Raw genomic sequence first — 27,958 nt, 5'->3', positions numbered from 1 at the left:
CTCATGACTGCTTTGGCTATTCGGGGTCTTCTGTGTTTCCATACAAATTGTGAAATTTTTTGCTCTAGTTCTGTGAAAAACGCCACTGGTAGTTTGATAGGGATTGCATTGAATCTGTAGATTGCTTTGGGTAGTATAGTCATTTTCACAGTGTTAATTCTTCCAATCCAAGAACATGGTATATCTCTCCATCTGTTTGTTTTGTCTTTAATTTCTTTCATCTGTGTCTTACGGTTTTCTACATACAGGTCTTTTGTCCCCTTAGATAGGTTTATTCCTAGATATTTTATTCTTTTGGTTGTAAGTGGGAGTGTTTCCTTAATTTCACTTTCAGATTTTTCATCTTTAGTGTATAGGAAGGCAAGAGATTTCTGTGCATTAATTTTGTATTCTGCTACTTTACCAAATTCATTGATTAGCTCTACTAGTTTTCTGGTAGCATCTTTAGGATTCTCTATATATAGTGTCATGTTATCTGCAAACAGTGACAGTTTTACTTCTTCTTTTCTGATTTGGATTCCTTTTATTTTTTTTTCTTCTCTGATTGCTGTGGCTAAAACTTCCAAAACTATATTGAATAATAGTGGTGAGAGTGGGCAACCTTGTCTTGTTCCTGATCTTAGTGGAAATGGTTTCAGTTTTTCACCATTGAGAACGATGTTGGCTGTGGATTTGTCATATATGGCCTTTATTATGTTGAGGTAGGTTCCCTCTATGCCTACTTTCTGGAGAATTTTTATCCTAAATGAGTGTTGAATTTGGTCAAAAGCTTTTTCTGCATCTATTGAGATGATCATATGGTTTTTATCATTCAATTTGTTAATTTGGTGTATCACATTGATTGATTTGTGTATATTGAAGAATCCTTGCATTCCTGGGATAAACCCCACTTGATCATTTTCATTTTGGATGATCTGTCCACTGGTGAAAGTGGGGTGTTAAAGTCCCGTACTATTACTGTGTTACTGTCAATTTCCCCTTTTATGGCTGTTAGCATTTGCCTTATGTATTGAGGTGCTCCTATGGTGGGTGCATAAATATTTACAATTGTTATATCTTTTTGTTGGATTGATTCCTTGATCATTATGTAGTGTTCTTCTTTGTCTCTTGTAATAGTCTTTGTTTTAAAGTCTATTTTGTCTGATATGAGAATTGCTACTGCAGCTTTCTTTTGATTTCCATTTGCATGGAATATCTTTTTCCATCCCCTCACTTTCAGTCTGTATATGTCCCTAGGTCTGAAGTGGGTCTCTTGTAGACAGCATATATACAGGTCTTCTTTTTGTATCCATTTAGCCAGTCTATGTCTTTTGGTGGGAGCATTTAATCCATTTACATTTAAGGTAATTTTCAATATGTATGTTCCTATTACCATTTTCTTAATTGTTTTGGGTTTGTTATTGTAGGTCTTTTTCTTCTCTTGTGTTTCCTGCCTAGAGAAGTTCCTTTAGCATTTGTTGTAAAGCTGGTCTGGTGGTGCTGAATTCTCTCAACTTTTGTTTGTCTGTAAAGGTTTTAATTTCTCCATCGAATCTGAATGAGATACTTGCTAGGTAGATTAATCTTGGTTGTAGGTTTTTTCCTTTCATCACTTGAAATATGTCCTGCCACTCCCTTCTGGCTTGCAGAGTTTCTGCTGAAAGATCAGCTGTTAATTTATGGGGATTCCCTTATATGTTATTTGTTGCTTTTCCCTTGCTGCTTTTAAGATATTTTCTTTGCATTTTATTTTTGATAGTTTGATTAATATGTGCCTTGGAGTGTTTCTCCTTGGATTTATCCTGTATGGGACACTCTGCACTTCCTGTACTTGTTTGACTATTTCCTTTCTCATATTAGGGAAGTTTTCAACTATAATCTCTTCAAATATTTTCTCAGTCCCTTTCTTGTTCTCTTCTTCTGGGACCCCTATAATTCAAATGTTGGTGAGTTTAATGTTGTCCCAGAGTTCTCAGAGACTGTCCTCAATTCTTTTCATTCTTTTTTCTTTATTCTGCTCTGCAGTAGTTATTTCCACTATTTTATCTTCCAGGTCACTTATCTGTTCTTCTGTTCTTATCTGATTACCTGTTCAGTTATTCTGCTATTGATCCCTTCTAGAGTATTTTTAATTTCATTTATTGTGTTGTTCATCATTGTTTATTTGCTCTTTAGCTCTTCTAGGTCCTTGTTAACATTTCTTGTATTTTCTCCATTCCATTTCCAAGATTTTGGATCATCTTCACTATCATTACTCTGAATTCTTTTTCAGGTAGACTGCCTATTTCCTCTTCATTTGTTTGGTCTGCTGGGTTTTTACCTTGCTCCTTCATCTGCTGCATATTTCTCTGTGTTTTCATTTTGTTTAACTTGCTGTCTTTGGGGTCTCCTTTTCGCAGGCTGCACGTTCGTAGTTCCCATTGTTTTTGGTGTCTGCCCCCAGTGGGTGAGGTTGGTTCAGTGGCTTGTGTAGGCTTCCTGGTGGAGGGGACTGGTGCCTGTGTTCTGGTGTGTGAGGCTGGATCTTGTCTTTCTGGTGGGCAGGGCTGTGTCTGGTGGTGTGTTTTGGGGTGTTTGTGAACTTAGTATGATTTTAGGCAACCTCTCTGCTAATGGGTGGTGTTGTGTTCCTGTCTTGCTAGTTGTTTGGCATTCGGCATCCAGAGCTGGAGTTTGCTGGCCGTTGGGTGGAGCTGGGTCTTAGCGTTGAGATGGAGATCTCTGGGAGAGCTCTCACCGATTGATATTATATGGGGCCGGGAGGTCTCTGGTGGTCCAGTGTCCTGAATTCGGCTCTCCCACCTCAGAGGCTCAGGCCTGACACTAGCCCAGAGCACCAAGACCCTGTCAGCCACACGGCTCAGAATAGAAGGGAGAAAAAAATAAAAAAATAAAAAGTAATTATTAAAATAAAAAAATAATAATAAAAAAAGAGGAGAGCAACCAAACCAATAAACAAATCCACCAATGATAATAGGCCCTAAAAACTGCACTGAGATAAACATAAAAATCAGAAATAAATCAGTCACAGACAGCAAACCCCAAGTCTACAGTTCCTCCCAAAGTCCACCTCCTCAATTTTGGGATGATTCGTTGTCTATTCAGGTACCCACAGATGCAGGGTACATCAAGTTGACTGTGGAGATTTAATCCACTGCTCCTGAGGCTGCTGGGAGAGATTTCCCTTTCTCTTCTTTGTTCGCACAGCTCCTGGGGTTCAGCTTTGGGTTTGGCCCTGCCTCTGCGTGTCGGTCGCCCTCAGGCATATGTTCCCGCCCAGACAGGATGGGGTTAAAGGAGCAGCGGATTCGGGGGCTCTGGCTCACTCAGGCCGGGGGGAGGGAGGGGTACAGATGTGGGGCGAGCCTGCGGCGGCAGAGGCCAGCCTGATGTTGCAGCAGCCTGAGGCACACCGTGTGTTCTCCTGGGGAAGTTGTCCCTGGATCACGGGACCCTGGCAGTGGCAGGCTGCACAGGCTCCCGGGGTGGGCAAAGGGGTAGATAGAGACCTGTGCTTGCACACAGGCTTCTTGGTGGCGGCAGCAGCAGCGTTAGTGTTTTATGCCCGTCTCTGGGATCCAAGCTGATAGCCACGGCTTGCGCCCATCTCTGGAGCTCGTTTAGGCGGTGGTCTGAATCCCCTCTCCTTGCGCACCCCAAAACAATGGTCTCTTGCCTCTTAGGCAGGTCCAGACCTTTTCCCGGACTCCCTCCGGGCTAGCTGTGGCGCACTAGCTCCTTTCAGGCTGTGTTCACACAGCCAACCCCAGTCCTCTCCCTGGAATCTGACCTCTGAAGCCCGAGCCTCAGCTCCCAGCCCCCACTGCCCCGGCAGGTGAGCAGACAAGCCCCTCGGGCTGGTGAGTGCTGGTCGACACCGATCCTCTGTGCAGGAATCTCTCCACTTTGCCCTCTGCACTGTACTCTCCTCCATGGCTCCAAAGCTTCCCCCCAACTCACCCCCCATTTCCGCCAGTGAAGGGACTTCCTAGTGTATGGAAACTTTTCCTCCTTCACAGCTCCCTCCCAGATGTGCAGGTCCCGTCCCTATTCTTTTGTCTCTGTTTTTTCTTTTTTCTTTTGCCCTACCCAGGTACATGGAGAGTTTCTTGCCTTTTGGGAAGTCTGAGGTCTTCTGCCAGCGTTCTGTAGGAGCTGTTCCACACATCCGTGTATTTTTGATGTACTTGTGGGGAGGAAGGTGATCTCCACGTCTTACTCCTCTGCCATCTTGAAGGTCCCCTCCTATTGTTATTGAAAGGAAAAAAAACTCTACCAATCGGTACAGCAGTTCACGGTAAGTTTTGTTTCATTTCTCTGGTAAATTTCATCTGTCAGAGTGTTGTTTTAGATATGGTTTTTCCATAGAAGCACACATGAAGTAATGAAGAGTTTGAACTTAAACTCATGCTATAAAACTAGGCACTTATTGACCTTCAGATTTTCTAAGTTTTATCTTACCGACTGTGAGCTCATTTAATAGCATCAAGTGAAGGAAGCTGCAACAGCATCCCCTGTACTGCATACCTTTGGGATCTTCCTGTATAATGTTGGCATTCAGTCTCAACCAACCTGACAATAAAATGATCCATTTATCCAACACAAGCAGACAGAGGAGGAGACACTGCATCTTTTCACTCTGCTTCCCACTCCCAGAGCCAGTCCAATGCTTCCTCTGGGCCAACCACACGCACACATAAAGCACTTCGTCAACAATTTTCCATGTTTTCTGTTAAATTGGGTTTACTCTTCTTACGTGAATTTCCCCCTAGATACTTTTTCCAAATAGCACAGAAACTATTTGAGGTGAACTAAAACTTTTTTTTGTTTTAATTATTTATTTATTTATTTATTTATTTATGGCTGTGTTGGGTCTTCGTTTCTGTGCGAGGGCTTTCTCCAGTTGCGGCAAGTGGGGGCCACTCTTAATCGCGGTGCGCGGGCCTCTCATTATCGCGGCCTCTCTTGTTGCGGAGCACAGGCTCCAGACGCGCAGGCTCAGTAATTGTGGGTCACAGGCCTAGTTGCTCCACGGCATGTGGGATCCTCCCAGACCAGGGCTCGAACCCGTGTGCCCTGCATTGGCAGGCAGATTCTCAACCACTGCGCCACCAGGGAAGCCCTGAACTAAAACTTTTTAATAATAAACTTCGTGGTTATAAAGCCCTAGGACTAAGAAACACTTATCAAGAAATAAAAATGACCAGCTTTACCATTATATATACAGGACTACTAAGGAGTTCAGGAAAAATTACTGATGTTTACTAAAAAAGTGTGTACATACGCATATATATATATATATATATATATATATATATATATATATGTATATAAACCTAAATTTTAAAATCCAGCTTTTCAAAGGGGCAGTATTGTCCAATTAAGGACTTTTATAAATCCCTTGGAGTCCTCCATAAAATAAGTATTTTAATCACTAAGAGTACTGAGTAAAATTTTTGCTTTCTTAATTCTATTCCCTGGCAGTTCTGTTTATTCTTTTTAAAAAAGCATAAAAAGCAATTGTCTTTTTACCTAAATAGTCTATGACCATTATGGTTGCTTACTTAGGTTTCTTTTCTTTCATACCGAAAATAAATCATTCCTTATTAGGTCATGTTTTGTTGCCACTGTAGAATTCTAGAAGGACCAGACAGAATTGAAAGACTGGAAAATTCTGACTATATTATAGATAATAGTGTAATTATTGGAGAAGAACCCGAAGTACCAGTGTCCCTAAAGTATTTTTTTATCAACTTGTCAAGGTACCTAAAAACTCCATCATCCTTCTCTTTTAAAACCCTCATTTTCTTGAATGCTCTTATTAAAATAAAAATGTTATTGATAGGCTACCATGTATGTCAGTGACAAAAGTAGGATTCTAACTAAAAAACCGACACCTGGGCCGAAAGATTTTGGATAGGAAATGGTGGCAGAAAGGCTGTCAGGAAAGAATACAATGTTCAATGAAAAACTCAACTTAGCTATAGATGGTGTGAGGACTGGGTCTTACATCAGTCAGCAGTCTTTCAATTGCAATATTCAGAAAATACAATAGAAAGTGTCTAAAACAAAAATGGAATTTATTGGCTCTCATGACCTGTGTGCCACTTATCAAATTATTGCCTCTCGGCTTCAAATTCACCTTTCAGTTTCTTTTAGTGTTTTTCTCCTTTAAAGTGAGACCTGTGTTAAGCATTCTCAGTAGAGGGCACTGGAGGGACCTTGCAGGAGGAAGGTGCTCTCCTACCTTGTCTGGCTGATGCCTACTGGGCTAGCAGTGTGGGTATAAGGTGAATCTCTGTCCCAGTCATGTGCCCAGAACATGGTCCTTTGGTAACCTTTCAGCCTTGGCCTGGCAATAACCTAAATGCTGTGCACTTGACATGGAAATTAGCACTCTAAAGCCTTCCTGTCTGAATCAGTGCCCCATTTCCCTTTGTAAGTTCTTGTGCAAACTGCCAGCGCCCCAGAGGATTTCCATCAAGCCAGCCACTGCTCCCTCTGTAAGCCTTGCTTGCTTTGACTGTGCCCAGAAGGTTTCTGTCCTTTACCATTGCAGATTACCTGCTCCTTACCTGCACTCCACAGAGTTGCTTCCTAATTGCCCAGCAACTGCAGAACAGCTCCAGTCTGGGAAACCCAGTTCATTTCTGAGTTATCCAGTGTAACAAACTATGCTTTCTTCTAGAAGGTCTGAACCCCAGCCTTGGGGATGAGGCCCCATCCCAAGTTTTATCCTTCCTTAGGTATTCTTCCTCAGCCCTAGGGTACCATATAAAATTTGCCTATGTGTTATAGTTACTCACTTAGTATAGTTTAATAATTTTTAATATTAAACTTTCCATGTTTATCTTTCTATATGGTTTTTGTCTCCTAACTGGACCCAGACTAATACACTTTGACTCAGGGTTCAAAAATTATTACCAGGATCAGTCTTTAGGCTGTGCATCCTTTAGATTGTCTCTATCTCATCCAGGCTCCCTTTCTGTGGCTCACATATTTCAGTACCATCAAATATATTTGAAGAGTCAATGCTTCTTTTTCCCAGAAGCCCCAGCTAATATTTCCTAACATGTCAGTAGCTAGGCTTGGGTTACATGCACATCCCTGATCCTATTTACTTAGTCCACTAGGGATTCTCAGTTTCCTACTTTGTACTTACATGGATTCAGTCACTTCCACATTCTAGGGTTTGTCTCTTACAACACCCTACTTTTGGTATCAGTTTCTACATCAGTTATGAATTTTGTTGTTCCAAGTGACAGTAACCCAACTCAAACTGGCTTAAATAAAAACAGGGAATTTACTGCAACTGAAAAGTCCACAGGTGAGCCTGGCTTCATGTGCAACTTGATTCAGTGCTCATATCATATCACCAAGAGCCCCTTCTGGGTTGCTTCTATTCTCAGGCTGACTTTCCTTATGAGCATAATGGAGAGGGCAGTTCCAGTTGTCAGATCTTTACATTACTAAATCCAGTTAAAGAGTCAAAGCTTCTGTTTTCTCTCAAAGCTTTCTCTTCTTTTTGGGAGCATATGTCCCAATGGGGTGTTGTGATTGTTAAGTGGGGTAATATTTGTTGTATAATAATACAACAAATGGGGTAATAATAATAATACAACAAGTGGGGTAATAATAATATAACAAACAATAATGATTGTTATTATTAGCCCATTAACTCTATTAACTCTTGTCTATCTCTGTACCAAGCAAGCACTGTGGTCAAGTGGATAGAATATCTGGATAATTTTAGGGTTCTCTTTTAGAGTTGGAGGTAAAAATGTTCAATCCTATACAATCTATACATTTGACAGTGAAGATGTATAAATTTTCTAAAGGAACAATATAGTACTTTTTTTCCAGAAATAAGAGGGAAAAGCTGGGAAGGCAGTTGTGATGGCTCATTTTATGTATCAACTGATCTGGACCATGGGGTGCTCAAATGTTTGGTCAAACATTATTCTGAGTATGTTTGTGAAGGTGTTTTTGGATGAAATTAACATTTGAATCGGTAGACTGAGTAAAGCAGATTGCCCTGCCTTATGTGGGTGAGTCTCATCCAGTCAATTGAAGGCCTGAATAGAAAATAGGGAAGACCCTCCCATGAGTAAGAGGGAACTCCTCCTGCCTGACTGATGAACTGGAACATCAGTCTCTTCCTATCTTTGGATGGAACATTGGCTCTTATGGAGTCTTAAGCCTACCAGCTTTGGGGCTTGAACTGCACCACGGGCTCTCCTGGGTCTCCAGCTTGCCAACTATAGATCTTGGGACTTGTCAGCCATCATAATAACATGAGCCAATTTCTTATACTAAATGTTGAGTCTATCTATCTTTATCTATCTATCTATCTACCTATCTATCTATCTACATCCTGTTCTGTGTCAGTATTGATCTCTGAGAAAGAAGGGAGAAGAGGAAGGAGACAGTATGGGCAGGGGTGAGAGTGGAGGAAGACATGAGAAATGGAAGAAAGTTGGGGAAGAAACAACTTCTGGTTTCACAACACAATTTTGTCTTGGGCTGTGCAATATTGTGATTTGTAAGAAATATATAATTGGTCACTCAGATGTATTTCTTGTATATATTTGGTCTTCGTCTATGCTTCCTGGCTCACAGTTCTCAAAACCCTTGGAATTTCTTGAGTGATAAGAGCAATGGGTACATCTTTTATTATAATATTTGGTCTCTTGCCCTCAGTTCCTGAAAACACTTCGGAGCCATAAAGGTAAAATGAGTGTCTTGTTATCCATAACAAGCCTCTTTCAATCACAGCTGAGTTTATATTAATGAGCTGACTTTTGGATATCCCCTAAAAATGTGGGTTGGGGTAGTTACTGTGGGTACCAACCTTAAATGGAGGGTTGAAACTTTCAGTCCCACCCCCTGATTTCTGGGGAGGGGCTGGAGGTTGAATCAATCACCAATGGCCAGTGATTCAATCAATCATGCCTATATAGTGAATCCTCCTTAAAACTAAAAGGAGGAGATTTGGAGAACTTCCAGGTTGGTGAACCAAAATGCTTCTACATACTACTAAGTCAGGCCTCAAACCCCACTAGGACAGAGACTCCTTTGTTAAGGGCTTCACCCTATGTACTTCTTCATGAGGCTGCTGATTTGTATCCTTTAATATCTTTTGTAATAAACTGCAATCTAGCAAGCAGACTAGTTCCCTGAGTTCTGTGATCTGTTCTAGCAAATTAATGGGACCCAAGGAGGGGGTCATGGGAACCTGTGATTTATAGCCAGTTAATCAGAAACCTAGGTAATGACCTGGGTTTGTGATTGGCACCTGAAGTCGAGGACAGTCTTGTGGGATTGATCCCTTAACTTGTGGAATCTAATACTATCTTTGGGTAGACAGTGTCAGAATTAAGTTGAATTGTAGAACACCTAGCTGGTGTCTGAGAATTGCTTGATGATGTGGGCAAAACCTCCACACATTAGATTCCACATATACGTTAGATAATGCAGTATTTGTCTTTCTCTGTCTGACCTGTCTCACTTAGCATAATGCCCTGAAGGTCCGTCCATGTTGCAAAGGGAAGAATTTCCTTTTCATGGCTGAATAATATTCCATTGTTTTGCATTTTCTTTATGTGTTCATCTGTTGATGGATACTTAGGTAGTTACCATGTCTTGGCTACTGTAAATAATGTTGCAATGAACATGGGGGTGCAGATATCTTTTTAAAATTAATTAATTAATTAATTTATTTATGGCTGTGTTGGGTCTTCGTTGCTTCTTACGGGCTTTCCCTAGTTGTGGCCAGCGGGGGCTATTCTTCGTTATGGTGCGTGGGCTTCTCATTGCTGTGGCTTCTCTTGTTGTGGAGCATGGGCTCTAGGCACACGGCTCCAGTAGTTGCAGCATGTGGCCTCAGTAGTTGTGGCTCTCGCGGGCTCTAGAACTCAGGCTCAGTAGTTGTGGTGCATGGGCTTAGTTGCTGTCCGCGGCATGTGGGATCTTCCCGGACCAGGGCTCAAACCCGTGTCCCCTGCATTGGCAGGTGGATTCTTAACCATTGTGCCACCAAGGAAGTCCCTAGATATCGTTTTAAGATAATGATTTCTTTCCCTTCAGACATATACCCAGAAGTGAAATTGCTGGATTATAAGATAGTTTTATTTTTAATTTTTGAGGAACCTCCATATTGTTTTCCATAGGGGGCTACACTAATTTACATTTTCACCAACAGTGCACAAGGGTTCCCTTTTCTCCACATCCTTTCCAACACTTGTCATCCATTGTCTTTTTGATAGTAGCCATTCTAACAGGTATAAGGTTTTCTCATTGTGGTTTTGATTTGCATTTCCCTGATGATTAGTGATGTTGAGCACCTTTTCATATACCTGTTGTCCAGTTGTATGTCTTCTTTGGAAAAAAGTCTACTCAGTTCCTCTGCCTATTTATAAATCAGGTTGGGCTTTTGCTATTGGGTTCTATGAATTCTTTATATATTTTGGATGTTAACCTCTTATCAGATATATGATTTGCAGATATTTTCTCCCGTTCCATAGGTTGCCTTTCAATTTCGTTTATGGTTTCCTTTGCTGTGCAGAAGTCTTTAGTTTTATGTAGTCCCACTTGTTTATTTTTGATTTTGTTGCCTTTGTTTTTGGTACTAAATCCAAAAAAAATCATCGCCAAGACCAGTGTTAAAAATCATATCCCCTATGTTCTTCTAGATGTTTTATGGTTTCAGGTCTTACTGAAAGTAAGCTAAAGTTTTTAAGTAAGTAAGTTTTATGGTCTCAAGTCTTTAATACATTTTGAGTTGATTTTTGTGTGTGGTGTGAGATAGTGGTATAGTCTCATTCTTTTGCCTGTGGCTGTGTGGTTTTCCCAGCACCAATTATTGATGAGACCATTCTTTCTGCATTGTATATTCTTGGCTTCTTTGTTATAAATTGACCAAATATGCGTGGATTTATTTCTGAGTTTCTATTCTGTTTCATTTGATCTATGTGTTCTGTGTGTCTGTTTTTATGCCAATGCAGATAGAATTTTGATATGAAGAGATGTGGGAGATGATTCTCAGTGAGAAATGGCATGAGCAAAAAAACAAGGTTAAAAAATAACAGAAGCTGGAGAGTTCCCTGGCGGTCCAGTGGTTAGGACTTGGTGTTTTCACTGCCGTGGCCCCAAGTTCAATCCCTGGTCACGGAAAAAAGATAGAACCTTTTCTGGGATGAGTGAATAAATCAGTAGAGTTTGTCATGGACTACATATTTGTTCCCTCCCTTGTCTCAGGTTTATATGTTGAAACCCTAACCGCCAGTGAGATGGTATTGTGAGATGGTATTAAGATATGGGGCCTTTGGGAGGTAATTGTGTCATGTGGGTGAAGTCTTTTTAAGGGATTAGCATTCTTTTAAGAAGAGACTTGAAAGAACTTGATCCTTTCTCTGCTTTCCATCACTTGAAGACAACAGTAAGAAGATGGCCATCTGCAAACTGGGAAGTGGGCCCTCACCAGACACTGAATCTGAAGGCACTTCCCAGCCTCCATACTGGGAGAAATAAATGTTACTTAAGCCATCCAGTCTATGATAATTTGTATAGTGGCCTGAAATGACTAAGACATATTTGAAGCATAACATTTAGTGAGGTGAGAGAGAGATATTGGAGAAACAGGTAGGGAGAAGATTGTGGTCAACCTTAAGAGCCGAGCTAAGAACTTATATATTTTTTTAAATGTACAAAAGAATGCACAAAACATAAGTATACAGCTCAGTGGATTACTACAAAGTAAACACATCAGAGAAACCACTACCCAGATCTCAAAAATAGAATATTACCAACACATTACCCCACTCATGCCTCTTCTCAAACACTGCACCTTTCTTTCTCCCTGAAGGAAACACCACTGACTTCTACCACCGTAGGTTAATGCTGCCTGTTTTTGAATTCTATAGAAATGTCATTAGATAGTATTTATGTTGTGTCTAAGTTCTTTCACTCAGTACTGTTGATGAGATTATACATGCGGTTGAATGTATCTGTAGTTTATTTTCGTTGTTTTATAAGTATTCCAGTGTAAGAATATTCACACCACAACTTATGTATCAAAATGACTGTTGTTTGTGTAGAATTTGGGGGTTACAGGATATGCACATATTCAGTTTTAATAGATTCTGGGAATCAGCTTTCCAAAATAGACGTATCTATACACGTCCACCAGCAGTATCTGAGAGTTCCTATTGCTTTACAAGCTCTCCAACACTTGGAATTTTCAGACTTTTAATTTTTAGCCTAGGAAATTTGGACTTAATTTTGTATGCCGTGTTGAGCCACTGAAGGATTTTGGTTTGGAAAATGGTGTGAATAGGGGAGATACATCAGGAAGTGTTGCATAGATTAGAGTGTGAGAAAAATTTGAGGAGGGAGGCCAGTTGGGATGCTATTGTAATGATTTCATGAAAATAATGTGGAAACAAACTAGAATGTTAAAAGGGGCTAAAAAGGAAGAGACAAGAGATATTACTCCCACAGTCTGTGCCTATAAATAATAAGATTTGGCAATTAATAACTTGTGGGGATAAAGGAAGCAAAGGTGATCGAAGAGCAAATTCTTAGCTTAAGTGACTGATAGACTGGTAGAGTCTTAACCAACTTAAGAAGACTTGGGAGAAAACTCTCATTCGGAGAAATTGTTTTTCCTTAAATTTTATCATTTAACTATTTTACCAGACCCTTAGTTCAAATTTCTTATACTCTTTTTCTCCAACTCTCCTTTCTCAATGCTGTGGAAGATCATTCTCAGTAGAAGGTGGATCTGTCAGGGAAGAAAGAACCAAGACTAAGGTGGAATAGTTAAATTGTGTCTCTCTCAGTGAACTCAGTAACCAGAGAAAGCAACTGAAGATTTTCTGTTATTCAAACCTGACAGCTTTGGTGTAAGGAGTGATAGTAGCTAGGAGAATGACAGGTCTGGGACTTCTGGGAAGCCTAAGTCTACATAGCTTTTAAAGTAGGAGCTATTCTGTGTGCTCATTTCCATCACTATTCTTTCTTTTTCTCTAGACGTCTTTTCTATCACTGACATAAGGAATGGCTTATTCCATTTTTGAAATAAATTATTCGTTTAACCAGGTATTTACAGGGATATGGCAAAGAACATTTAGATGCTCTAGGACAAGCACTCCCATTACATTCACTTGTCCTGGTATTGAGATAGTAATTCCAATTGCTTATTTTAATTTTTGAGACAGTTTGCTTGGATAACAGTTCAGGCATTGCTGGTTTTGCCTATATATATCAATTCTTATTGAATGGATTTATGTCTGTTTTAGCATAACCTCTTTAGTAGACGCTTTCATTTAATACTTTTTGGTAATATTTTACCTACAAATGTGTCCAAAAGCATAAGACAGCTCATTAAGCTTGTTTATATCGTTTCCTCCAATGAAATCACTTTGACAAATGTTGTTTGTTTTTTGTTTTGTTTTTTTGTTTTGTTTTTTTGTTTTTTTCTGCCACACTGTACGGTTTGTGAGATCTTAGTTCCCTGACCAGGAACTGAACCCGGGCCCTCAGCAATGAAAGCACGAAGTCCTAACCACTGGACCACCAGGGAATTCCCGACAAAGGTTTTGTCTTAAATTTGTACTTTCCTGGCCTTGATAGCTTCCTATGTGGCACTAACAACAAACAGAAGTAATAGTACCTTATATTTCTAAACCACTTTAAAATTTACAAGGTACATTTACATCTATTTTATATCCATTGGCTTACTCCATCACACTGTGAGTGAGGTGTTACTACTTTCATTTTTCAGAGGAAGAAACGTAGGCTCAAGGACATGAATGGTGATATAGTCAGGACTTCAAATCAGATCTTCTAATGCTAGATTCAAATTGGTGGACTGACTAAAGCAGAGCGCCCTCCCCTACTGTGGGTGGGCGTCATCCAGCCTATTGAGGGTCTCAGTAGAACAAAATGATGGAGAAATGGCAAATTCTCTCTCTCTGCCGGACTTAAAGCTGAGACATCAGTCTTCTCCTGCCCTTTGAAACTTAGATCATCATCACTCCTGGTTCTCAGGCCTTTAGACTCAGATTGGAATTTATACCAACCGCTTTCCTGGGTCTCCTGTGTGTAGACTGCAGATGGTATGACTTAACCTCTATAATCATGTGAGCCTGTTCCTTATGATACATCTCATTCTTTTATTGTGCCAACTAAAAATTGACACTTGCCATCTGCCTTGACAAGGATTAAGTCACTAGCTGCTGCAGCCACTGACCTTCAACACACCCTGAAAGGAGTTCAGGGTAGAGATCGGATGAGGCACTCTGTGGTCTAGGGAAAGCTGACAGAACAGGCCTTCAGGTAGTTAGATATTTCAGGAGAAGATTTTATGAGCCCAAATTCTTGTATCTCCTCACATCTGGAAAAGCACTAAAATCATTAATGGAGACATCTGCTCCTCGTGACTAGCAGTAACCTTCACCAGACTAGCAGCAACTTTCTGCCGAACTGTGTGCTTGATTGCATGTATCCCCCTTCACCAAAATCACATATATACTGACCTTCCCCCCTGCTCCTTTGGAGCAGTTCCTCAGAGCTATCTAAAACGCTGTCAACCGGCCAATAGTCCTCACTTTGCCTCAAATAAAACTTAACTCACAACTCTCACGTTGTGCATTTTTTTTTCAGTCGACAGTTGGTTCAGTTTCTCTGGAGAACCCTGAATAATACAATGTCCTTTTGCAGTGCTTCTGCCGTTATCACCTTTTACATCTAGCTATAGAATTTCCTGTTATCCCTCATCTGTTAATCAGGAACTATATTCTTGCCAGGTGAGAATTTATCTGTCTATTGAGTACATACACTTTAGCATTAGACACCAACAACAATTCTCATAATTATCGGTTAATTTAGTACCTGGAACCAAAGTATATTCAGGAGTTAACTTATGGCATAAGATTTACCTTTTATGTTTTTTTCATTTGCTTTAGCCAGTATCACCACCCTGTGTGAATAGAATTCAGTGAATAGCCAGTGAAATTTTATTATAGGCCTATTTTACATTTGACTTTTTTGTGGCACTGATAAAAGCTGTGAAGCACATCCTGATCATATTGTCAAAAAGTTGGTTTTCATAGTCTAAGAATTGAGTCACTGCATAGGTAATATTTTTATTAAGAGAAATAAAACTATTTTCCTGGATATGTTACATAGATCATCAGTATATTTGGATTTTTGAAGAGACTGGTCATTGGTAAATGTATTAAAGAAAATAATCCAAAACAAAACAAAGAAAGAAAAGGCAACTCCTCTCATCGTTTAACATTAACTATCACTCAGCACACAGACAAAAGACTGAAATGCAGGTGAGAACAGATGTAATGTTTGTTGATTTATTAGCAGCATGCAGCTCAATCATGCAGTGGAGTCTACTGACTGAGATCAATGTGATGGAAAACACAACTCTCTTGAGTGCTGTTCTTCTATTCTCTTCTCGTGAAAAGATATTTTTAGTCAACACTATGAAATTCAGAGAACTGGGAAAGGTAATGAGGTATTCTTCACAGAGCAGTGTACCATGTCCATTCTATCACTGAAAGAATAATGACATGAGTCAGAAAAACTGAACTCATATACATTTAAATTCCTGAAAAATGATGGGGGGTTACAGTTATTTAATTATTTGGATGTTAACCAGTGAGCATCTCCATATCCAACCAGATTTATGAACATAGTTAAACTTACCTGCTTCTATGGGAATTGGTGAATGACCCAGACAACATGAAAGAAGTTGGAGAAAGGGATTTATTAATTAGGTTTCAGGATGACAAGGAGTAGGCAGTTCTTACTCAGGACTATGAGAATGCTGTGAGCCAAAGGGATTGGCAAATATGAACTTTAAATCTGTAGAAGTCAGAGGAAAGAAAAGATGTTAGATTTGCAGAGTCAGAATTCTTTTAGCCAAAAAATCAGGAAAAAAGCAAAAGCCATTTGGGAATGAACAGGTGGTTCCTTGGCAATTTCCTCATTTAGCATTGCTAGGGGATAAGATGACTGAGGTTTTTCTTTATGGAACAGTGGGCACATGATGAGTGAAAAGGGTCAAGCTGGCTAAAAGGGCCAAGAGCTGAGCAGATGGTTATAGGTTATTCCTCCCTACAATAGACTTTACCACGTATTCTGTCATTAAACATGTAACAGCAAAAAAGTTAAATGCAGTCAATTGTTTAGTTTTTCCAAAGGATTCTAAACAATGTTTGTCTAATTTTTAAAAACTGAACTGGAAAATTTGGGAATTCAGTTAGTAATACAGAGCCACAGACTCAGAATGGGGGAAAAACATCAAAGTTATTTAACTGCTCCTGATACAGAGATCCTTTCCATAGTGTTCAGGTTGAGTGACAGTCTAGTGTTTGGTTCTCTGTTGACAGGGTATGTGCTACTTTATAATAAGTCACCCCATTCCATTGTGTACAGACATAACTTTTTTGGGGCTTCCTAGACAAATTTTCTGATTTCTAGCAGCATTTTGATTTATGTTTGTGAAAAAGTCTCTTCTCCATCAGATGCACTCTAGCAGAACTATTAATCATGCCCCTGACCCCACCCTAAACGGGATACCAACATGACCCACGGTAAACCCATAGTCATTCTCTTCCTTGAATTTGAATCTTGAGCAGAGTGACAAATGTTTGGCACTGTTTTATTTCCAGCAATGGTACCCTGACCAAACTATTTTTTCCCTTGAGACTCTGCCTGAATTTCCTGCTTTCTCATTTTCTGAATGAATCTGCCCTGTTTTTTCTTGTTTCCAAAATCGATTCTCCAGCTTCCTGTTCTCCAGCTTCCTGTCTATTCTTGTATGACAGTCAACTGGAGAGCCCATTAAAAACGATTCCTGGACCTTACCCCCTCAAGTATGTAATTTAGTAATATGGGGTGAGAGTACAGGAAGTTAAATTTATAACACACTCCAGGTGACATTGATGCAGTCAGACTATGGGCTGACTTTTGGGAACCACTGTTCAGATGATATAACTCAAATGTAAATTTTCACTTTAATAGAAAATTTCTAAAAGTGGAAAAGGCTTACTGACCAACTCATAAATGAATGAATCCCAGTTTTTACATTCATTCAATAATTCAACAAAGAGACATTGAGCATCTGTACTGTGTCAGGCACCATGATGAGCCTTGGGATTCTAATATCATTAAGATTACGTGAAACTTACTATTTGTGGGCACTGAGGCGCTGAAAAGGGAGCCAGGAGTACATATCTGGATTTCCAGATCCTACATTCAGTACATATCACCAATAATCTTCAAAAGAAATGGACAAGCATTTGTTTCTATATTTCTACCATATTCTGACCATATTCTACCATATTCTATATTTCTGACCTATATTCCTCAAAAATATAACAGTGTAGATTTTTAATTCTAGATATGTTCCTTCATGTATGTAAAAAAATTCTAAGTAAAACCAGAAATCTCAGCTCTAAATAATTAGTCTTAGGCATAATAAAAAAATTAAACCATATCCATCTTCTGCCAGGTTTAATAAAACAAGAATTTCTTCTTTTACTGTTCTACTGAATTGCCTCACAGTTACATACATAATGTACAATTAAAAACAGCTTTAGTTGAACAGGATATGAAAATGTTCAGAGGCTCCTTCTTTTAGCTAAAAACAAAAATAACTCTTATGTAAAATACTTGCTGTTAAATTAGGACCATATTTCATATTTTTTGGATGATTCTAAATCAGCAGTCTTAAGTAAATTTTGAAAACTTATATCCCTTCTCAGAAACTTTTGTTGACCTCAAAAATTTCTCATCATAAGTCTAAATATTTCTAAAATATATAGTTTACAGAAAATTGTGAACATCGACATAAAAATTTCATCATTCTTTGAAATGTATCCATTTTGATTCCCACCATAATCCATATAAAAATACTTGAACAAACTCATTTTAATAGTCAGAAGTTCTTCATTTATTTTTTTCTCTCTGAAATTCTATTTCCATATCACTTTTCCAAAATTTTATCCTATTTTAATATATTCTTTCTGCCTGAAAGTCTTTTAGTGATCACTTTTCCCTGCCGTAAAGATATATATGTACATTGAAAAGTAATTAAAAAATTTGTGACAGACTCCAAGGGTTAAAATTTCTTCTGAATTGGATTTTCATCACACTTTTTAATACAAAGTTAACCTAAACAGCATAAATAATTGTACCTTTAGATAATAAACATAAAGATAAAAATTATTAGAAATGTGTCCATTATTCAGATAGTAGGGTTATTTTTTGTTCAATAAATAAACATGTGTGAGTGGATTCAAATTACATGTTAGGATGAGACAAATCTCAGTAACAATTTCTATTCTATTCTATTCTATTTTTGATTTTATGGATGTAAGATCTGAGAAAACATATTCCCATAAATAAGTAGATGAGAATGGAGTTTTGTTTTAGCAATGTCTCTCAAACATTTGAACTCCTTCCAAGTTATATGCCAAAATAACATAGTTATCTATCATCAAAAATTATTTTTAATGATCTACCAGCTGTCATTTTAATTAGGTCTTCCTTCAGTTTTGTTAAAGGCAAAGAATTGAAACCAATTCCAGATTTTATGATTCAGTTATTAGTCATTTACTTTCTCAACACCAACACTAATATTTTGAATTGTCCTATTTGAAAATCTGGAGATTTTTGCCCTCAGGTTCAATGTACCATAGTAAGAAGGTAAAATGAGTGATAGGCTCACCTCTCTTTTTGCAAACAACTGGCATGAATATTCTCAGGCAATCAAATTTTGGAAAGAGTACATGTGAAGCATAGGATCCAGAAATTATTTCCTTAAAATTATTTTTCCTAAAGCACGCATATCCCAGTTTGAAATCTGCGGGCCTAAGCATGTCTCCTTTTAAAGATAGTTGCTTTTTATTTAACATTATGTTAATGTAGATTTGTCTGTATTGGAACAAAGAGACCTCTGGTGGATTGTATATTCCAAAATAGCTGCAAAACATTCTCTGTCCCATATGCTCTTCTTACAATGTGACATTGACACTCCTGCCATTGAGAAGTGGTGATCTATTTTCCCTTCCTTTGGAGTTTAGGGGAATTGTGATTGGGAGTGGGGGAATAATGCTATGTGATTTCTGAGGCTGGGCCATAAAAGGTGGTAAAGCTTCTGCCTGTCCACTTAGGATGCTCACTCTTAAAACCCAACTGCTATGCTGTGACGAAGCCAGAACACATGGAATGGCTGTGAATAGGTAAATATTTCAGCTGACAGCCTCATTTGAGGTCCCGGACAACAGCCAGCATCAACTGCCACATGTGTATGTGCGAAAGCCTTTGCGATTACTCGAGCTTCAGCCACCCTTGTCATCTGAATATGACTGCATGAGAGACACCGAGCAAGAACCCCAGAACTAAGATAATAATAAAATTATCACCATTTCTTTAAGTCACTCTGTTTTAGGATGATTCATTATGTAGTATTGAATGAATTTGGTACTAACAGAATACCTTAGTAACCAAAATAAATTGACGTCCACTCAATTCAAAATGTATAGTTTTACCTGATTTGGGCTACAATTTATCTTTGCATATTATCGAAATCGCAAAGTATATTAGTGCATAAAGATTGCAAGGAATATATTAAACAGTTAATGTTTAATTTCATTAAAGAAAATGTAGATTGATTTTCATATGTTCCAATTTATTATTGATTAGAGTACTGCAGATATATGAAATTACCCAAACTCCTTATCGTTTATTTACTTCTTAAAAATTTAATTATTATTCTCAAAGTAATACTTATCCTTAAATTTAAAAGCCAAACAGTACTACAAGCCTAAAAACAAACAAATAAATATAAGCAAACCCCTGTCCCCTTCTCATTTTCTTCAGGCAAACTTTTTCAATCTCTTTTAGCTGTTTAATCTGGTATTTGCCTCCCAATTTCTAGTACCATACTTTATTGCTAGTTCTGTTTATTTTTGTTTTTAATTTTTGACAGTATCTATTAGCTTCCTTCTATAGACGTTTAGGATTATCTCTTTTACACTGCCTCCTCAACCCTAATTTCAATGCATATACCTATTTCTCCTCCTATTCTCCCACTATAGTTATATCATGCTTTTCTGATACATTAATACTTAAAATTTAAATTTGTATTGTACTTTGATTACATTCCTTCTCTCCTTTTCACAAGTTTTTGTTCCATCATTTGGTTTGTCATCTAGGTCGCTATGACTGTTTTAGCCCCAGACCTTCTCAAAGAACTATAAAACAGCTTTCAGTAAAGTTTATGCCTCCCTCCCTCTCCCCTTCCACTCTCTCTCTCTTTTTTTTTTTTTTTTTTTCCTGGAATCCACTATCCTCCTTACAAATCTGGAGTCATTGCACTCTAGGCCAAAGACCCTAACTGACATTCTGGGCTGTCACTGCTGGGCATTTTCTTTCTTTCTTTCTTTTTTTCTTTTTCCCCTGTATTGAATTCCTTGTTTCTCGGATTTTATGTCTTCGCATTACTTGGTCTATTTCTTTGTCTTGATGGAGCACATTTTCTAGGATTTTTTTTTAACAAAGGCTGCATATAAGATAAAATTTTTGAAGATCTTACATGTTGAGGATATTTTAATGCTACCTTTGCATTTGATTGAAATATAGCTGAGGATAGAGTTTTAGGTTATAAATAACTTACCTAAAAATTTTAGAAAGCATAGCTTTGTTGATTTCTGTTGATTTGTTACAATTTTTAAGTCTTAAGCTACTTGGATTTCTGATTTTTTTTTTAATATATTCCTGACCTTTCTGATGATTTGCTGCTTGAATCCTTTGCTTCAGCTTTCTGAGCTCCGCTAATCAGATTTCACTAGTCCATGTCCTTTCCATCTTACAAAATTATGTTTTTATCTCTTGTCTACTGTCCCTCCTGTCTCAGTCCCTGTTCCATTTTCTTTGTCCTTGTGATTCTGTACATTGTTTTTTCATTTACTCTTATTTTAGTGGTATTCAGGATTGAATGTATGTGTTTAATCCATCAAGTTTAACCTGAATTCTGTAACTTTAACGTTTTTCACTTCAGAGATCTACTAATTCTGCCCTCTAAGTTATTTTTAAATTGTACAGTTTTACAGCATTTATCAAATGTGCAGATACTATATGAAAATTAACTATATATATATCTTTGTTGTTTTCCCTTGATTCGTTAGTACTAAAAGAGATAGAGAAGGCGTATTATTAAGTGTTCCTTCAGGAAAACGAGGGAAACATATAAGGAATTGGTTTTGAAATTGGAAAGACTGAAAGAGTGCAGAGGGGATGGTGAGGTTACCCGCCTACCACCTGTCTGGCTGGAGGAGCAGCAGAGGAAGCGGGGTTACCCAGAGCCCAGGATTGCTGTGCTGAGGAGCCCTGTTGAGCTTCTGCTGTTGCTTGGCTGCCGCTGCACCTGTCACTGCCCTTTGCAGGCAGCGAGGAGCCCATATCCCCACTGAGGCTGCAGGAACCCAGGAGCCCGCGGTCTCCTGCTGCAGCGGCGGCAGCTTCTGCTCCTGGAGCTGGAGCCAGAAGCGTCGGACTGCTGAGGCTGACGGGGCACCACCTGTGCCGCTGCTGTGGAATGGTCCTGCCTGAGCAGGACCCCAGAGCCTGCACTTACCCCTGCCCCTCTTGCTGATGCAGAAAAAAACCCACACAGATTTCTCTTTCCCTCTTGCCTTTGAGTCCCCCAACAGTGCCTTTCATTGGCAGAATCTCACTAGAAAGCAGCTGGAAAGGAAATCTGTGAGATGTAGTTTACAGCCTCCCAGCCATCCTGTGATTCAGAGGAGATTCCAGAAGGCTGGGAATGACGCCAGATGACAAATAGCCAGCCCAAAGGGTTTAAAGGGAAACTCAGTAACTGACTTGTGAATATTATCATTTCTCTGGGTAGGCATGTCTATCTGGCACATCCTCTGACTGTGATACACATCTATAAATATATTGTATATACATATTTTTTAATAGAGGCCTTTGAGAATAAAATCAGAACTGCTTGAAGCAAAGAGGTTTGATAATTTTCCAACTGTGAAGAAAACTTTAATGATTATGATATTTCATTGATTATTTTGGCATTTCCAGAGTTTATCTTATATATTGCTATTTTTGCTGACATTTTAGAGAATTTGGAGCGAGTATACAAATTTAATAGGTTGTTAAGTGAGATTTTTTCCTGTTGTCTCGGATTTTCAGTTAAGGCCAAAAACTGAGAACAAGAGATGTTAAATTCCTCATATTCTAAGGATTGCTGTGGAGACAGCCAAAATTAGGTTCAGAAACTACCCCCAGGGCCAGCTAGGAGAGAGCAGGACTGGACCTGTTGCCGCCAGCCTACCCACTCCCTTCCACTTTTCTTTTCTCTGGCCTGGATGCACCTGACTAGAAAAAACAACTAGACTATTCCCCACCCCTCACCCCCACCCCCAGCTTTTAGCTTTTCTAGTAAAGTGAGTATGATCTGTCATGTGAATCTGCCTATTTTTGTTTCTAAAATTGAAGATGAAGAAATTTCTGTTTGACTGGTCAACACGTAATCATGGAAAATAAAAGGATGTCTGTCTCTCGGGTTCCCGTGCTCCTACTGTCAGGTATAAGAGGAGTTCAACTCTGCTCTCCAACGGTTCACTCATGTTTTGAAAAGTCAAATGGAGGACACATTCATGACAGAATATAATATTCTTATTTACTTGTTCTTATGCCTTCTAGACAGAGCTATTCAGAATAAAGGAATGGATGCTGTTAACGTTGATGTCAATATGATACTTGGATGGCATTTGGCAAGAGGACTCAGGAGTATCCAAATCCTTCCCTGTCTTGGTCATTCTTCCTTGAGAATGCCTCAAAGAAAGCGTGTGTGCAGGATACATTGACCAGCAGAGCATAGTGACATCACATTGGAATGACTTCTGGGACTTCTTTCCCAAACTCAAAGCAGAGCCAGTGGGAATCAACCAGAGTTCCACAAAAGTTCCCTCATTTGTATCTACTGGAATGGCTTCAGTGGTGTGGAAACAAAGAAGGCCGAAAGTCTTGTTCTGACCATTTCTACCACAATATCCATTTCACATTTGGATCTTACTATCTCATGTGGTGAAAATTCACTCACCAGTGCCAAGGTGTGAAACATAAGGGCAGCTGAAGACAGAGAGTCTGTCCCAATGTCTTAATGTGCCCTGCCTGAGCCCTCTTGATTTGGCTGCCTTGTGGAAGAGAAAGAGCAGATGAAGAGAAAAAGAAAGAGAAAGGAGAGAAGAGAGAGAGAGGACCAAGCTTTCCCTTGGGGAGAATAGGCCCTAAGCTTAGCCTTACTTCATCAGGTCAGAGAGTCCAGACAGACAAAAATGGAGGGAAGAGTTAGCCATCATTTTTCTTCCCTTATTACCATCGTAACATCTTAGGAGGAAGAGAACTGGAAGGGTAAGACTTCACACAGTGTGTGACCTTGACCTCTATAAACAGTACACTGATCTAATTCAGAGACCAGAGTCTGATCATCCAGATCAACAATGGGTTGAGTTGGGCTTTGGGGGACAGCAGGAGTGAATAAAACCGAGAATTCCTCAGAGAGGCCAGCGGGACCATTATTTTGATGTCAGCCTTTGAAGTGGTCACTGTGCCTAATTCAAAATTTCGAGGTCTCAGTTCCTCATGTTTTAGTGAAGAGCAAGTCTAAATTATACTTGCTGTGTAAAAATTTTACTGATGGCCCTGGTATTGCCTTATCGTCTCATCTGCTGAGGCACTTTTTGTCTGCCTTGTTGATTTTTTCTTGTTGAAAGTATAAAGTACGTTCTAGACTTTATAGTGTATCTTTTCAAGGTTTGGCCCTGTGTCCTCAACTGGGGCAGGTGCTGCTTTGGGGCAGGTGCCTTGTAATTTACCTCATTGTATTTCCAGGATCCAACACAGTGTTTGGAATTGAGTAGGCACTCAATAAATGTTTGATGATGATGAAGTTGCCTGGTGTTTGGAGGACATTATTCAGGTTCATTAAGGCTTTACCAGCACTTTTTAAAAAATGAAAACTATTTTCAAATCTCTATTTTGGAAGTTTTTCTCAGTATTTTCCTTTCCTAAAAATTGATTTAGCATTTTCAATACAGCTTGACAGACTAAATTTATTTTTTGCCTTTGTACTTATTCTTTTAGAAGAACATATATATAAAGAAAATATATTTGGCAGAAGATATATGTGATGAACTGCAGAGACAGAAGCCACGTCTTTAGAACTAAAGTGGTACCCAAGGGAAGAGCAATAGAAAACTTGCCTTGGAGTGACTCAGTGCAGGTGGTTGAAATAGGAAGCTGGGATCAATCCTAGAAGGGCAGGTTGAATTATTTTTCCATTTTCACTGTTCCCTTTTCCAGTGCTGTTTCTCAGATCAAAATGATGATTATAATGAGAAAATATAAATGGGAATAATGAGAAGTGATTATTCTTTCTTGCGAGTCAACATGCTAAGTTATGTATTATGCCATCTCATTTAATCCACACAACTACTCTATAAAGAACATAGTGTTATTATCTGTAATTAATAAACTAGAAAACTGAGGCTCAGAGGATTTGAGCAACTTGCCTAAATCCCACCACCTGTAATGGCAGAGCTTTGAGGCAAACGCACCCTAGTCTGGCCCATGACCTTGACCACCATGCTCCGCTGTCTCCTGAAGGCTAAGAAGTGTTCTTGGGAACAGAAACAAAAGAAACTTTGGAGAACAGGGATGGCCTACTCCTCAGACAACTTTTGGGAAGTTACCCAAACCATCAGAAATTTGAGCTGCATATTTTATGAAGGTGGCAATCAAGCCAGTTGAAGGTTTACTTAGAGTTTTGGACTGACACTTTCGCAGAGATTTAAAAGTAACTGAGAGACAGTTTAGTTTGAACTTTGAGATTGACAAGTTTTGCTGACTGTTCTGCACGCTAGTCATTTTCTGCTGAAAAGAATGATTTACTTGTATAAAAGAATGATCTGTGATTGGCTTATTGTCAGAAACAAATAAAAAAAGTTATAATAAACAAGACAGGTTATTTTGAAGGTGGTGAAAACCTGGAATCAGGTGCAGTATTAGCTTTTTGGTATGTGTATATAATTTCATTTACCTTGTCTAGAGCATCCATTTTTGTGTGTTTTTTGAAATAATGAATGGAGTTATTTTAACTGAGTGCTAATGTGGTGAGTGCCGGGTGAGAAATTCAATTGAAATGCTGTCACAAGATCCTTTTGTTTTACTGACAAGAGGTGTCATGTTCTCGTGAATCCCGATACATGGAGCGTGAACTGATAAATAGTTTGGAGATGAAATTGTCAGTCACCATTATCACACTCAAGCCATTACTTTTTCTGGTAGCTTACACTGCCATGAAATTTAAGTTCTGGAGTGTGAGGCAAGTAGAAGGTAAAAACAGTATGGATGTGACCATAAATTGGAAAAGTGCTTAGGTTAGAAAAGTAATATTCCAAAGGGGCTTAAATATAGGGAGAAAGATTTGCTGCTACTTCTGAGACTGAGAGGAGGAGGAAGCCAGGAAGAGGGGGAAGATCAGAGGTGGATCTACCTTGAAGCTAAGGAAACTTAATCTTTAGGGTCCCTTCCATGATGAAGATCATTCCAGTGAATGCAGTCTGTTCACACTGCCATATACTTTTGTAAAATTTGTGCAAGATATGTAACAGCAATCAGTTAAGTTTGCTGTCTTTTTCCACTCTTACGTCTCTTCCATTACACTTCTCCTACTTTTGGATGGTTTTAGAATGACCCCAGATGTTGTTTGAAGGAAACTTGAGTGGAGAATATGTTTTGTTTTAGTGTAATGGAATATATTTATGTGATCCACACCATTACTTCCCATATATTTAAGTTACTATTTCCTCATTCTGGCATAAGAATAGCTTCCAGAAATACACCTCTTGCCCACTCTGCCAACTTGATTGATGCTATGATTCACAGGTATGTGGCCAAACTGATATGAATATGCTTAAGGTACCCAGTATCTAAAGTATGTGTGCAGTGGAACAAAACAAGATTTAAAATATATGGAGCCAGAAACCAGTCTGTAGAAAATTTTTCTAATCATCAGATGTGTAAAACTGTAATTGGAGGATTTGGTTCCTATCAATATTCTCACCTGTCAGGAATATAGTTAACAATACAGTGCGTAAATTCATCAGATATATTTTGCATTTTTCTGGTGGAAATTGTGTGAAAGAGAATTTGTCAGAACTTCTGTAGGGCAAATCTGTAGTGGTTCTACAAGTATTGATTATATCTGTAATAACCATAGACAAAAGAAACTTTAGAAGAGAAGGTATCATTTATTTAATACCGCATAACAAACCTCCCAAAACTTACTGCCTTAAAACAAAAAATCATTGTTCTGTGGTTGGCAACTTAGCCTGGGCCTTTGTGAGATGGCTCATCTTGCTCTCTGTGGTGTAGATCATAAGTCTAAGATCTCAGTTGAGGTGGCCAATGCTTTTTCTTCTCCCTACAAGGTATTGCATCCTCTATAAAGCACCAAGGTTTGTTCACATTCACAGAGTGAGCATAAGCAAGGATTCTTGAGGCCTGGGATAATAACTCAGTGTTACTGCTGCTATATTCTATTAATCAAAGAAAATCACAAGTCCAGCCCAGGTTCAAGGAGTGTGAAAATAGACACCACTCATTGTGGGTGTTGCTGAAAAGAATTTATGATCACTTTTTGTACTCTACCATATAGGATTTCCCAATTTGACAAAAATCTTCAACATTTACGTAACAACACTAAGTTGTGAATCTGAAAGAAATTACTAAGCTATCAGTAATTTTAAAATGAAGTCAACTGTGCTGAATTACCATTCTGTTCTCCCTCTTTAAAATGATATTGGAGAATTATTGTCACATGAAGAGGCAATCAGAGAGTCTGGAGCCAAGGTGGGCATGGAGAGAAGGATCAATGAAATGTGTCTTTGAGATCCAGTTGAATTTACATTTGGTTTATGTGACCCAGATGTCACAGTACTATGCTTGGGAGCTTATAAGGCCTTGGTTTGAATAAGTTAACATCACTTAACAGTTGAGAGATTTGGGGAAAGTTACCTATTCTTTCTTTGATAATCAGTTTTTCATCTGATTGAAATGATAATAGTCATTTTCTGCTGAAGAGAATGATTTACTTGTATAAAAGAGTGACCTGTGATTGGCTTATTGTCAGAAACCAATTTAAAAAAAATAAACCAAGATATCATTTTGAAGGTGGTGAAAACCTGGAATCAAGTGTAGTATTAGCATCTTTGTATATGTACATAATTTCGTTTACCTTGTCTAGAGCTTTTTTCATATTTTTATGGATATTAATGTATTAAATAATGTATTAAAGTATTTAATAATCTTCTGGTACGTGCTAGGCAGACAGAGATACATTTTTATTGAACCTGCCTGTGTCCCAGGTTCTGTTCTAGGAACTGGGGTTATAGTGGTGAATAACAAAATTCCTACCTTCAAGAAGGTTCCATTTTAGTTATACAGCAGAAATTAACACAACATTGTAAATCAACTTATACTGCAATAAAATTAAAAGTTTCCATTTTAGTGAGATGTTTATTTCTAGTAAGAAACTGATTTACTCTTGAGGAGTGCATATTCTAGACCTCAACAAATTTTAGTTCCCTTTCTTAGCATAAAGACATGAATAAAAATATGAGGAAAACTACTTGGAGCAATAGTCTATGGAGATTTTGTACATTTCCTACTTAAAAGTGCTCATTAATTGATCAAAAAGAGTTTAAGGAGAGTACTTGCTGGGAGTTCATATATAATGAACTTGCCCAAACTGTAAATGGAGGCTAAATTATTTAGAATTACTCTAATCCAGTTAGCTGGGAAAATTGGGTCTCTCTCTGTCACATTTAAAAGAAAGTTCTTATCGAAAGCAAGTTGTTCTCTTGTTTCTTTA

The 27,958-nt window shown here is 38.6% G+C and overlaps 1 long non-coding RNA gene across 7 annotated transcripts in view; it reads left to right on the top strand.

The window, feature by feature from the left end:
• The window catches only part of LOC309641433, a 382,184-nt gene that overhangs the window by 18,991 nt on the left and 335,235 nt on the right, over nucleotides 1-27,958 (top strand). For 5 of the 7 annotated variants that reach the window (XR_014252606.1, XR_014252607.1, XR_014252608.1 and 2 more), the window contains exon 3: nucleotides 4,073-4,276. This is a non-coding gene — a long non-coding RNA (uncharacterized lncRNA). The other 2 variants (XR_014252611.1, XR_014252612.1) reach the window with 2 other exon arrangements.

This window comes from Balaenoptera physalus (assembly GCF_965194825.1).
Source record: "Balaenoptera physalus genome assembly, chromosome: 1".
Taxonomy (NCBI): Eukaryota; Metazoa; Chordata; class Mammalia; order Artiodactyla; family Balaenopteridae; genus Balaenoptera; species Balaenoptera physalus.
The sequence above is the reverse complement of the archived record's forward strand: the minus strand, read 5'-3'. Positions and strand labels throughout refer to the sequence as shown.